This window comes from Sphaerodactylus townsendi, linkage group LG03 (assembly GCF_021028975.2).
Source record: "Sphaerodactylus townsendi isolate TG3544 linkage group LG03, MPM_Stown_v2.3, whole genome shotgun sequence".
Classification (NCBI taxonomy): domain Eukaryota; kingdom Metazoa; phylum Chordata; class Lepidosauria; order Squamata; family Sphaerodactylidae; genus Sphaerodactylus; species Sphaerodactylus townsendi.
The window spans coordinates 110,732,423-110,745,811 of record NC_059427.1 but is presented as its reverse complement, the minus strand read 5'-3'; the positions used below and the strand labels follow the sequence as shown (position 1 = coordinate 110,745,811).

General features: G+C 49.2%; 1 protein-coding gene and 1 long non-coding RNA gene across 3 annotated transcripts in view; both read right to left on the bottom strand.

The window, feature by feature from the left end:
• Positions 1-13,389, bottom strand: part of FOXK2 (forkhead box K2) — a 45,547-nt gene that overhangs the window by 27,396 nt on the left and 4,762 nt on the right. The gene's annotated exons all lie outside the window — the stretch shown is intronic.
• LOC125429009 lies at positions 8,911-10,247 on the bottom strand. Its single transcript, XR_007243932.1, has 2 exons — positions 9,862-10,247; positions 8,911-9,237 (listed from the first exon to the last, which is right to left on the bottom strand). It is a non-coding gene; the product is annotated as an uncharacterized LOC125429009 (long non-coding RNA).

The window sequence follows — 13,389 nt, the reverse complement described above, 5'->3', positions numbered from 1 at the left end:
TGATCCCAACAGGCAACGGAAGATTGCTAGCGTTATGTGCCTAGATGATGCATGCTTTGTTGTTGGAACTAACAGCTGCCGAGGACATTGGCTCACCTATCCTGGGGGGAACCACATTAGTGAAAGGGACTCTGTCTTCCTAATTTCCTCTGTACAAAGAGATCGGCGCACATCTAGGAGATGCCACATTCGCTCCCTTGGATGTGACGGTCTGGGGCAGGAATTTGGTAGGACGACCTCCTGTCTCAAGTGGAGACCTGACGCCCTTGGGTCTGAGGGAAGGATCAAGTTTCAGCACTACCCTATCTGGGAAGATTGACGTAAATTGATGTTGATAGACAAGACCCAAATCTCAGAAACACGCCTGGCAGACGTGATGGCAACCAGAATTATGAGCTTCATACGGGGTCACACAAGATGAATTGACTGGACCGGCTCAAAAGGAGATCTAGTCAAGGCATCCAGGATCGCATGTAACTTCCCCGAGGGAAGCGATGGGCCACTGGAGGCTGTGACTGCTGGACACCCTTGATAAACCGCAGAGTGTCTGGATGCCTAGACAGGGGAACCCCCTGCACCTCGAGGACCACGGTCACAAGAACCCCCTGCACCTCGGGGACCACGGTCACAAGAGCCAGCCACTGGCACTGTAGAGTAGCACTGCGCAGACCAGGGGAGAAACTGACCTGCAAAGGACTAGAATGGGCGGTAGGAGGGGAGACTCGGGGTCTAGGCGTTTCCGTCTGCACCACCTAACAAAAACTTTCCATGCGGAATTGTAAATTGCTATGTTGGCACACCTTCTGGCCTCCAGGACCTGTGATAGAAGGTCTGGGATTGATGGTAGATGGAAGGGGGGCTTATGCAGGGTTCTTGCAGAACCAAGTACCAGGATCTTCTGGGCCAATCCGAAGCCACCAGGATCGTCTCCCTCCCCTCTGCGTGGCGGCGCCTAAGCAGTCTCTGAAAGAGAGGCAAAGGAGGAAATACATACGGAAGACCCTTCGGCCACGGTGCGACCAGAGCATCCACCGCTGTCGCCTGGGGATGGTGAAACCTCGTGTAGAAGGATGGAAGCTGATTGTTCAGAGGAGACGCAAACAGGTCAACCGCTGGTAAACCGAATCTGTCCACTATCTTCCAGAATACATGCGATTTGAGCTGCCATTCTGCATTGGAGACCCTGGACCTGCTGAGCCAATCTGCTCTTGTGTTCAGGCAGCCCCGAATGTGCTCCGCTCTCAATGGCACTAGATTGGCTTCTGCCCAGGAAGTATCCTGAAGGCCACTCTGTGAAGATTTGCTGATCTCGATCCCCCCCTGGTGATTTATATAGCACATGGTTGACACATTGTCTGTGTGCACCACCACATGCTTCTGTAGGAGCTGAGTTCGGGAGTTTTGAGAGCCAACAGGATCGCTTTGACTTCCAGGACATTGAACGGCAGTGCCGACTGCGAATGTGACCAACTGCCCTGGACGAATCGGCGACCCAGGGTGGCTTCCCAGCCCATCAGGTTGGCTTCTGAAAGGAGGTGAGCTTGATGTCTAGGAGCAGAGACCTTCCCCCTGGCCAGATTGGACGGAACTGTCCACCATCTCAGACTGAGACGCCCTGAGGGAGAGATGGCCAAGGGACGATTCTTTCTATGAATAATCTGTGTGGCCCAAGGACGCAGGAAGATCTGGAGGGGTCGTGTGGGCCCTGCCCCATTGACCAAGGTCCATAGTGGACAGTAACAGCCCCAGTAGATTCACCGGCTGCAGAGGGGTGGAAGCTCTGGCTGCGATAAACTAGAGGCAAGTTGATGGATTTTCTGAACTTTGTGGGGTGGCACAAAAGGAGTACACCTAGTTGAGACTGAGAGCGACCCCAGGTGTTCCCTCCTCTGTGTAGGCTGGAGGGAGCTCTTCTGCAGGTTGACGACGAATCCATGGTCTGAAAGCACCTGCTGCACCAGTTGCACATCCCTCGCCGCCCAAGCCGCTGACCTTGACCTGATGAGCAGGTCATTGAGATAGGCGTGGAGCACTACTTATTTGAAGTGCTGGTCCCCCAGGGCAAAACGAAGGAATCGTTGGTGAGAAGTATGTATAGGGATATGCAGGTGCGCCTCTGCTAAGCCCAAGGAGGTGATGAAATCGCCCTGCTGGATCGCTGACACCGTTGAACGAAGGATCTCCATCCGGGAATGAAAATGATGTAGGTGGTGATTCACGTGGCGCAGATAGAGGATGGCCCAACGTCCCTGTTTTTCTTGGGGACTATAAAGAAGTGCAAATACACTCCCCTCCTCACCTCCTCTGGAGGAACTGGTACTATGGCCCTGATGGAGATCAAATGATCGACAGCCTGGAAGAGACTGTCCCTTTTGACTGGAATGTCACTGATGAGTGATGGGAGGAACCTGTTTCCTGGCAAAAAAGGGAATTCTAGAGAATAACCTAAGGAGACAACTTCTGGTGTGAGAAGTACAAAAGGCGCCCTCTGATCGGAATGCCGGCACCGCCGTGCCTTGTTGTTGCCGGTGGAGGGCTCTGCTAGGGAAGACATGCTGAATCGCTGCTGTACCCGAAAGGACTGGCGTATGCGGAAGCTACCTGGGGTCAGCCACTCTGATCGTCTTGGGTCTCAAGTGGCCCGGAAGGATGACCGAAAGGCCGGTCTGGGAGTGAATTAGCCTTGTCTGACCTAGCGTGATGGGACAGAATCTTCTTTTCTTTAGTGGTGACCAGAATTGTTTCTACTCAGCCCAGAACAGAATCCCCCCCTGTGAAGCATAACTAGAAACTACAGTTGTTTGGAGTGGACATCCACCTGCCAAGGTTTCAACCAGAGGAGGCACCGCGCCACTGAGGACCAGGCCCTGATACGGGACTTGATGAGGGATGCATTCAGGGTGGAGTCCGCTAAAAAAGAAACTGACAGAAGAATCCGTTCAACTCCTTCCCCAATTCCCTGATCTTCGGGAGGGATGATGGCCAGAATATGTTTCAACCACTCTATAATGGCTCTGGCCGCTATAGCAGAGGGAGCAAGGAACCTGGCCACCATGGCTGCACCCTCGTGTACTAGTGGAGGCTATGGTCCACCTTTCTGTCAAGGGAATCTTTTATTATTTATTTATTTATTTATTTATAATCAATTTTATATACCGCCCCTCCCCCGAAGGGCTCTGGGCGGTGAACAACATAATCATAACAGAAATAACATTAAAATCCCAGTTAAAACAGCGAATTAAATAAAATTACAGCGGCATCCTGGGCTGTAAATTTCATAAAACGTGAATACACCCACCCTGAAGCAGACCCAGTGCTGAGGGCCTCCACAAAATTAGCCCAGAGCCAAAGGAGGGAGGAGGGGGGAGGGCTTACTTCAGCCGGTCGCCCCCAAACGCTTCCGGTGGAACACTCCAGCCTACAGGCCCCGCGACCCCTCCAAGATCCCGCCAAGAGGCCCGGATAGCTGGTGGTAAGTGTTCACCAGGCAGGCCAGGGCTGCGCGCCCTGGCCTGCAGAGGCCAACCGCATCATCGAGGGGCTAGGGACAACTAGTAAGTTGGCCTCTGCCAACGCAGAGGCCGCAGAGGGACATATGGGGTAAGACGGTCCCAAGGCAATTTAAGGTCCCCAGACCGCTGTGAAGCCTTAAAGGTGAGTACCTACACCTTATGAATGATTCGAACTCACCGAAGCCAGCAGCAAGCGGCGCAACACAGGTTGAATGTGTTCTAAAGGCACCACCTGTGAGCACACGCCACGCTGCATGTTGCACCAGTTTCAACTTCCCGGATCAGGACGTAAGGAAGGCCCGCCAGAGAGCGAAGTTACAATAGTCTAGCCTAGAGGTGACCGCTGTATTGATCACAGCATGCAGGTCTGCCTGGGAGAGGAAGGGGCCAACCGGCCTGTCGAAGATGGAAAAACGCAAACTGGCTATAGTATGGGCCACCTGGGTTCCATTGAAAGAGATCAATCCAGGTGGACTCCCCAGGCTGCGGACGAGGAGGCTGGTGCCACGAAGCCCTCCCACCCGGGCGTTGAAAATTCCCCGCTCCAGCCAAAGGATCTCCGTCTTCATGGATTCAGTTTTAACCTGCTCTGTTGCAACCATCCAGCAACCGCCTCCAACAATGCTGTAGAGCTGCAGGGGCTGCAACTTCGTCTCCCTCCATCAGCAGAATGAGGCTGAGTGCTGCTGTCATCAGCATACTGGATGACAGATCAGCCCAAAGCCCGCACCAACTGAGCAAGTGGTCGCGATATAGATGTTAAACAATAGCTGAGCAATGCCCCCGAGGCACAATTTCACACTGAAGTGGGCACCCTGGGAGGCTTGCAGGTCCCCACACCACACTTGCTGACCTCGTCCCGAGGAACGAGACAATCCACTGAAGGACAGTGCCCCCGCACTCGAAGCCGCCAGGCGGTGGGCCAAAAGGTCGGGTCGACCATATCAAACGCCATGTGTAAGGTCCACAATACCAGCAGCCGATCCACCTCGGTCAAGTTGTGGCGAGCTGTCCGATGGCGCATTAGAACAGTCTCCTCCCATGCCCAGCACGGAAGCCGACTGGAAGGGATCCCAAAGCCCGCCCTCCAGGAAGCCCTGAAGCTGCTCCAACACACTTCTCTCAATTACCTTCCCAGAAACGAAAAGATTCGAGGACGCTGTACTGGCCAGATCTCCTGGATCTAACGATGGTCTTTAAGAGTGGGCGACCACTGCCTCCTTCAACCCACCTCGAAAGACTCCTTGCCTGGCGCGAGCCATTGATGATCTTCAACAGGTGGGGTCAGAGTTCCTCCTGGCAGGCTTTTAATAAGCCAGGAGGTACTTGGATCCAGAGGACAAGTAGGTCTAACAGCAGCCCAAGAACCTCTGCCTACACTCGGCTCTTCGAGCAGGGAAAACTGGGGCCAAACAAGCAATGGAAGACGCAAGGAGCCTCTAGTTCGCTAATTGTATTCAACACAGAAGGAAGAGTCCTGGCGATGCATTTAATTTTATCTGCAAGAAGCTCGCCAGTAAATGCCTCACAGCTAATAGCCAATTGAGAATTTGTAGAACCTGCAGGTAATGAGGTCAAAGTCCTAATTAGACGGAACAGTTGTGTCGGCGGGATAGCAGATGATGGTGAGAAGAGGAGAGGAAGGCTCTTCGCCTTCTTCATTACCGCCATCTCATAGGCCTTCATAAACGCCCTCCTATAAGATGCTGGCGTCAAGCGTGCGCTTCGCTACTTAAATTCCTTACATCCATTTAGTCGTCCTGAGTTCCACGCTTTCATATGGCGAAGCTCACTCGGGTATACCACGGAGCCAGCCAGCCGTGAACGGGACGCAGAGGAACGCGCCGAGGGCAACAACCTCTAATGGCATCGAAAGCTGCGGGCATTTGCCGAATGTCTTCCACCTGCTCGCATCGAGTGTGCCGGGTAGAAGTTCAGGATCCCGCCAGAGCATTCAGGAAACCAAAGTGGATCCATAAGTCCTCGCTGGCTTGACATAAATGAGTCCGCCGCCAGACGGAGGTATGGCAGGTCCATCCAACCTTCAGGGCATAATGGTCGGACCATGGCACTCTATCAATAGAGGATAATGCACCATATTAATTCCCCGACCGAAGACCAAATCCAACAGTGTGACCCGCCTCATGAGTGGGCCAGAACTTACCAAGGAGAGGCTCCAGCGCCGATAGCCATGGATGACACTGGAGTCCGCTGGCTACTGCACATAGGGGCTTGGCACTCGACGATGGACATTGAAATCCCCAAGAATAACTAATAAGTCTGGGAAACTACCCAATGCCCAGTCAGACACCACCTCCAGCAGCCGCAGCAGATCGTCCCTCGCGCTTAGGGCGACTGCACACCAGGAGGACGGCCAGCCAACCTCGTCCGCCGCCAACCACTCTAAGGCCGACACACTCCATGCCGGGTGATCTCCGGACCGGGATGGCCCTAAAGGGATGGAATCTCCGGATGAACATTGCCACACCGGGCCTCGACCCCTGTTCGTGGATCGGTGGAGGCATCGCCAACCTGGTGGGGAAACTTACAGCATGAGCAACGCTGTCTTACCTTCACGCACTCCAGGTTTCGCAGTGATACAAGCCAGGTCCATCTGCTGATTTCACTAAGAAATCACTGAAGCACTGTTAATTAATAACATGGTTCGCATTGACTCAACACCACCAGGGACTGGCTTCCCTATCACTATAAAGTACTCATCCCTGGAGGATTAGAACTGGGAAGCTTTGACCCTGTAGCCCAAGCAGAAGGCTGTTTTAGCCCACTAAGCCGTGCAAGCTCTAGTTACCCTAAGCCCCCCGAGGGTAAGGAAGCTACCAGCCCATCAACCAGAGGAGTTTTCACCAGTCTATTAAGGTGTGCAGGGCCAAGTATAGTTTGTTGAAGAAGGGTGGGAAACTCTTATTGGCAGCGGGACAGTTCTATTGTTTCCTAAACCTGCGTTCAGATGACTCAGGCAAGGGGGAAAGCTCTTTTCCTGGTTCCTCCTCAGCAGGAAAATAGCAGAGCTGCCCTTGGGACAGACCCCAATGGGCTTGGGTGCACCAGAGGCACAAAGATCCACTGCTCCCTCCGAGTCCCGCAGTTGTGAGGCTGCGGTGTTCCTGGCCAAGAGCAGAGATAGCTGCTCTGCCTTAAAAGGACGCTGGCCCTGATCAGTTGGTTCAGGAGGAAATCCTTCAGGTCAGAAAAATGATCAGACGAGACCTCCCCTTCCCTGTAATCACTCTCCTCAGAAGGGCAGGGAGACCCCTGCTGTCCCAGCTCCGCCAATGGCCCCTGGGGGAACTAGGTCAGTTCCTATGGAAAGGAAGGGGGGCGGCGGCGCTGGAATCTGCCTAGCAACCTCCTCCTTAATGGAGGAATGAAGCAGTGCCACCAGCTGCTGAGGAGAGCAAGTACTCCAGTCTGTAGCACAGGAGCCTGCCAAAATTCTCCCGCCGTCTCCTAGGTTCTTGTCTGACCTGAGTAAAGGAAGACGACATGGGATCACCCAAGTCCTCGTTGGCCAAGCAGGAGATAGGCGGACGTTCCATAGCGGGTGCCTGGAGAGCCGCCGCAGCCGAAGCGCTGCCCAAACCCCTGAATGGGGTGAGCTCTCCTCGCAGCACAATCTCGCTGCTATGGCCACACCTCTCCAGCGCAAACGCTACCCTGACGCCCCGGGCTGGGGCCAGCCGAGCGTGCGCCTGCCCACGCGCCAGTGTGGCAAAGGACAGGGAGTCCGCTGGCGGATCCTCCAGCCGTCCTGGGACTTAGCTGCCTGCCCTTTCCTCCAGATGAAGGCTGTGCAGGGAAGGGCACTAACTCCTGACGACGGCTCTGGTATTTTCAGCCGTTGAGTGGTAGAGCACCTCCCTCGGGGGGGAAAATGGTGCCTGAGCGGCTGAAGCCAGTCCTGAGGGAAAACCTTCTCCCTAAAAACAGAAGAACACTCACGCCACAGTCACACCAATGGGGGTGGAAAGACGGGGAGAACGTGGGAAACACTAAGAACAAACTAACACCGATTCACAGTGACACAACACACACACACACCACTATACTGAAGAGCCTGAAGAAAAACCTGCACTCTCTGCCTAGGCAGGAAAGATACTCTCTGCCTAGGCAGGAAAGATACTGGGGCATAAGGCAGTGGCAACCCAGCTACAGGAAGTGACCAAAGCATCTTTCCTGCCTCTCTGACTGAAGGTGGAGAATAACCCAGCAAGACGGTCTCCACCATCCAGTAGAACAGTCTATAAACCGACTAATAGTCATCCCTCTCACATTCCAGTGGGAGGCCTCTGGGCTGAGGTACTGCTGTTTGCCTGGCAGGTACTATCCTGCTGGAACAGTTCCTGCCAGGCAAGCAGCAGTACATCACACTTCCAACTTATATGGAAATATATGAGGCAGATTAGATATAGCCTTCGAGATGCTACAGGGTCATCAGTGCCCTATATATTCTGATCACTGAAGAGCCTTTCACATCATGCTCAGAAGCACGGTGCATAGATATGAATGGAAATGAGGACCCTGAAAGCCCAAAATGTGTATGAGACTCACCCACCTGGCCCCATCATATGATGCTTGCAATATGAGATTGTGTCACTGAAGCAGCTCCTAGGGCAGTGGTGGCGAACCTATGGATGTGCTGGCCATGCTGGCAGGGGCTGATGGGAATTGTAGTCCATGAATATCTGGAGTGCCATAGGTTCGCCACCATGGTCCTAGGGTGCTGGACATACTATAAAGCATTATGGCAAACCTCTGGAAATGGTCAAGAATTTGAAAAGCCAATGCAAACATGAAAGATTTCACTTTAAAAAAATGGATCAGTTCAAGTACTCGTATACAGTATGTTTGTTGCTATGGGGGACAAACAGATTCAGAAGGAAAGACTATTTGTTTAAAAAAGGCTACATGGTGCAGCCCTCCCAAGTGGGCTATAGGCTAAAGAGCAAAATAGGGACCATGGGATGGAGTTAGTGGCAGATTTACCCTATAGGCTTGGCAGGATGAAGTCTTAGGGCCTCAACATCTAGGGGGCCTCTGGCCTAGGTGTATAATATTTTTGATAAATTCCTGCTTATTCCACAAAATGTTTACAAAGTTTGGTTATGGGAAAAGTTTTTCAGTGTTAATTTCAATATTTATGTGTTTTTTAAAAATTACTATGGTATTCAACAATAGCATCTTATGTCCTTTAGAGGATGAATTGTGAATTGCAGATTTTTAAACACCCATCATCATCCTTGGCTTTTACTCAATTTTGTTTAAAACATTCTTCCATCTTCCTCTAGTTGTGAGGGCAGGGGATTGGAAGGGACCTCACAAGTGGAATAGCCAAGGGCCTCTCTTCATCTAAATCCAGAACTGGATGGAGTCCAGGGTATTGTCTTTTCAAGATATCCATTTTATTCGGATTTATACATAAGGAGTCATCTGTACAAAATCCGTTATACTATGTAACACTGTACTGAAAATAAAGCACACTCCGTGTACAAAAAACCCCAACATACAATGCTAGTCTGCAACTCTAGGAATCAAAGTTATCCAGCAGAAAAACAAAGAGTATTAACAAAACCATCTACTTGGGAGATATTCAAGGTGTCAGTACAACTAGCATTATTAAAGTGTCTTCAGCAAATAACAATCTTCTCTTCTCAGTTGGCTTCTCTTCATATCTCTTACACGTGGTTTTATCATCTCAGATTGGTAACTGTAACAATAAATAATTTTAGTTTCTGAACATACAATTTCTCCAGTGAAAATTTTTTTTCCAGAAAAGTAAAAAAAAAACTACTATTAGTAGGAAGCCAAGTCAGGAAGAAACATATTAATACTGACTGTCATACATAATTATTCCATAATCAGGAAGCTGACATGCATTTATCAAGCAAAACTGGGGGAGGGGGGAGCAGGACAACAGAATGAGACAGTTTTCAGTAGCAACATGACAGAATAAGACACAGAAAAATATCACAAACCCCACACCAATACAGAAAAAATAGGATGTAAACCTTGAAGAATACATAATACAAAACTACATAGCATCTGAATACTCCAGAACAGGGAAGAGATTAATAGAATTACAAGGGGAAACCCTCAAGGACATGTGGGGAGGGGCATCCCATTTTGTCCCATCCCACTATTTTCTCTTTTGCTATCCTGGTAGCCTTCATAGCCTCTCCCCATTTTCTGCTTCCTTCTCACCAACAGCCATCCTATCTTTGTGCCCCCGTCTTCTGCTGCCCCCACTACAGTTTCTACGTAGGAAATCAGCCTATAAACCCCGTCTACGCTTTTATTTACTTATTTTTAGATTTCATATGTTTATACAAACCTGGAGTATTTTTTTCAGGTTTGTAAAAAGATGTATCTTGTCCTTTCATGGGTCCAGCCTCTGGATTTAAGTACCCTCAGATTTGGTCGCCCTGGCTATTAGAATATATAAATGGTGGTCCACAAAGCTCACTGGGAGAATTCCATCTCCCCTTGATCACTGAGCCCAATGCAACTCCAGGTCCCACCACAACGACATGCAGCTTGCCAGGCAGGAGGCCTAAGAAGTTGAGATGCAGACCAGAGAGGGAGCAAGATTTGGTGCTTTCCTGGCAATAAGAACAACATTCAGGAGAGGAAATAATGTGCAGTTAATCTCTTCTCATCTCCAGTTCTGAGGCCTTGCAATCCTAGCTGAGGTAACCAGAGAGAGAGGGGGGGGGAGAGAGGGAGAGAGGGAGAGAGAGAAGGAGAGAGGGGAGAGAGAGAGAGGGGGGGAGAGAGGGAGAGAGAGAGGGAGAGAGAGAGGGAGAGGGGAGAGAGAGAGGGGGGGAGAGAGAGAGGGGGGGAGAGAGGGAGGGAGAGAGAGTGAGTGAGGGAGAGGGCGAGAGAGTGGAGAGAGAGGGGGGAGAGAGAGAGGGGGGAGAGAGAGGGGGGAGAGGGAGAGAGGGGAGAGAGAGAGGTGGAGAGAGAGGGGAGAGGGGAGAGAGAGGGGGGGAGAGAGAGAGGGGGGGAGAGAGAGAGGGGAGAGAGAGAGGGAGGGAGAGGGAGAGGAGAGGATGCAGAGAGCGGCGAGAGAGTGGAGAGAGAGGGGGAGAGAGAGAGGGAGGGAGAGAGAGAGAGGGAGAGAGAGAGAGAGAGGGAGAGAGAGAGGGGAGAGAGGGAGAGAGAGAGGGGGGGAGAGAGAGGGGGAGAGAGAGAGAGGGAGAGAGGGGAGAGAGAGAGGGGGGGAGAGAGGGAGAGAGAGAGGGGAGAGAGGGAGAGAGAGGGGGGAGAGAGAGGGGGGAGAGAGGGGGAGAGAGAGAGAGAGGGAGAGAGAGAGAGTGACCATTTGCAGGTATAGGGACCAGTAATCTAGGTCACACACAATAAACTAAGGCAGTTTCCACTGAAGTGATAATTCCAAGCTGTGTAGTTCTTGTTAACGTTGCAAATGCATTTTCAGTGGCAACAGACGAGCATTCATAAGGCAGATGTCCCCACATGTTCCTTCTCTCATTTCCCTGTGGCTATTGCTGCCTCCCATACCACGAGAAAGCTTTTTAAGTCTGTTAAAAAAATCACCAATTGCAAGATCAATGCAATAACATTATAATGACTTATTGACACCAACTATTCCCTCTGAATTCCCAGTTTTCATTTTTTTTCATTACAGAAATATAACATTTCCCCTTATGTCTTCCAATGAAAAGGACTAAAGGTTTGGGGGGTTTTTAAGCTGGAAATTCAGAGGAGCTGGTAGACTGAGGCAATAGCTTGTATAAAAAAAATACTACAGCACAAGTGCAGTGGCTGATTTTCTAAAAGGTCCTCTAGTAGTGTGAGAGAAATAAGGCAGGGCTGGGGGGTATACAACAATGGAAGTGGAAACCAGTGTGGCAGGACCTGCTCAATTCATTTTCCCCACCAAATTCTTTTACCAGGTGTCAGACTACCTATGTTCTGTCCACATAACAATATCATTTGTAGGGTAGTCTTGCAGGAAGTAAAACTAATACCTGCAGAGCTTTGTTCAGTACAATGTGGTACATATGCAGCATATAATATGGGCAAAATATATAGATGGAAATGGGGCAAAGTACATTACCGCTAGAACAGTATTCATTTTGGCATCAAGTTCTGCATACAAATGCTTGATGATCCAATTAAATGTGTGGAAATCATTGCAAAGCCAAAGCAGGCTATGACTGCCAGAATAACTTCTTGCTTTGGTCAGCAACCCAATAGGAAATACAGCACTCTGGGCAGTTTCAGCACAATTGGGGGGGTGGGGGAGCTCACCTGAAAACCTTCACTGAAAACCAAGGTCCCGCCTAATACTTTTTTAATACGCTGATTCTGTTTGTTTTGTGACATTGATACTGTATCTGTTGCCAGATTCAAATCTATTAAAGCAGGGACAAATGTTCATATCTTTATAGAATTGTTTGCAATCCTGACATTGTTTTGTGCATTAAAGCTACTGGCGAGATATTATTTCTAGTTTTGTTAGAAAACAACATTTCAAAATCTGATTAAAAAGCATTGTTCTGCTTTTTTCCTTACTATACAATACTAAGTTTGGGAAATAATTTTCAGGCAGAATAAACTGAAAACAAAAAACTAGAAAAGCAGAAAATCCTATTTACTCCAACTAAAGCCAAAGACTATAGCACCCAAAGCACATTACAGAAGTAGACACTATAACTGAACTGACTTTTGAAAGGCATGACAGGGTTAGAGAATAGATTTCTGTTCATTATCAAAATCCAATATGTTATTGGGATCTTTTATAATTTATCCTTCAAGCAGGCCATGGGGAAAAAGAGAAGGCAGACACCACTACATAACAAAAACAAAGATAACATCTTAAGGTGGCACAGGATTAAATTTAGGCAGACACTTTTCACTGTGACAATCCAAAAATTTAAACTGATACCTGTACACCTCCATGTTGTTCTATAATTTGTGCAAAAGAACACAGATGCAAAAATATGCAAGTCACAGTCAATAAGAATAAATACTTGTAGACTACAAGCAACGGATATAAATTACAAATCACTTCCCATGAAATGCTGCATATTTCAAGAACTGGTAGGCTCATATTCACTATTTAGCTGGTTCTTAGTAACAGTTATTTCCTGTGCTGTTCTGCTTCTTATAATTTTTTTCATTCTGGTTATAACAGTGCTATTCTACACTAGTACTAAGGTCCATTACATGGCCACATAGTATTTAAACTGAAAACTAAACAGCAGTTAATATAAAGTATCTTAATTTCTATAGCTGAGCAATGTCCACAAGCAAGGGACTGCAAACCTGTTTCTATACTCAGCTTGACAAAAAATTCTATTTTTTTTGCATTAGAAACTTGCTGCTGCAGCTGTTTGAAGGAGATCCATGATTGATTACAAGTATAGCCATATGGAAGAAGAGTTTGGATTTATATCCTACTTTTCCTAACTGTAAGGAGTCTCAAAGCAGCTTACAAACTCCTTCCAATCCTCTTCCCACAACAGACACCCTGTGGGGCAGGTGGGGCTGAGAAAGTTCTGAGATAACTGTGACTGGCCCAAGGTCACCATGCAGGCTTCATGTGTAGGAGCAGAGAAACAAACCTGGTTCTCCAAATTACAGTCCAGCAATCTTAACCACTTTACCACACTGGCTCTCATGCTGGGAGGGGAGTGGGTTTTTTCCTTCAATATTGGCCCCTCCCTCCACCACTGTTTGTCCCAGGACAACTAACTGGTGGCCCCTTATGCTGGACAAGATAGTCAAGAGCTCTCAGCACTCCCTCAAAATGTTTCTCCAGACAGAAGGATTTCTGCCTGCAGAGGTTCTCCTTCTCACTCCCCCCAAAGTACTATAACTTAAAATGTCTCAAAAA